The sequence below is a fragment of the Mizuhopecten yessoensis genome, unplaced genomic scaffold (genome assembly GCF_002113885.1).
Source record: "Mizuhopecten yessoensis strain PY_sf001 unplaced genomic scaffold, ASM211388v2 scaffold6015, whole genome shotgun sequence".
In the NCBI taxonomy this organism is placed as follows: domain Eukaryota; kingdom Metazoa; phylum Mollusca; class Bivalvia; order Pectinida; family Pectinidae; genus Mizuhopecten; species Mizuhopecten yessoensis.
In genome coordinates this window covers 256,816-257,201 of record NW_018406337.1, presented here as the reverse complement: position 1 = coordinate 257,201, position 386 = coordinate 256,816, and the positions used below count along the sequence as shown (strand labels likewise).

General features: G+C 55.1%; 1 protein-coding gene across 3 annotated transcripts in view; it reads left to right on the top strand.

The window, feature by feature from the left end:
• Nucleotides 1–386, top strand: part of LOC110451424 (sodium leak channel non-selective protein-like) — a 66,618-nt gene that overhangs the window by 49,691 nt on the left and 16,541 nt on the right. The window lies entirely within an intron of this gene.

Below are 386 nucleotides of genomic sequence, written 5' to 3'. Positions count from 1 at the left end.
GTAGTGGTGGTGGTGGTGGTGGTGGTGGTGGTGGTAGTAGTGGTGGTGGTAGTGGTGGTGGTANTGGTGGTGGTAGTGGTGATAGTGGTGGTGGTAGTGGTGATAGTGGTGGTGGTGGTAGTGGTGATAGTGGTGGTGGTGGTAGTGGTGGTAGTGGTAGTGGTGGTGGTGGTGGTGGTAGTGGTGGTGGTAGTGGTGATAGTGGTGGTGGTAGTGGTGGTGGTGGTAGTGGTGGTGGTGGTAGTAGTGGTGATAGTGGTGGTGGTAGTGGTGATAGTAGTGGTGGTAGTGGTGGTGGTAGTGGTGATAGTGGTGGTGGTAGTGGTGGTGGTGGTAGTAGTGGTGGTAGTGGTGATAGTGGTGGTGGTAGTGTGGTGATAGTGGTG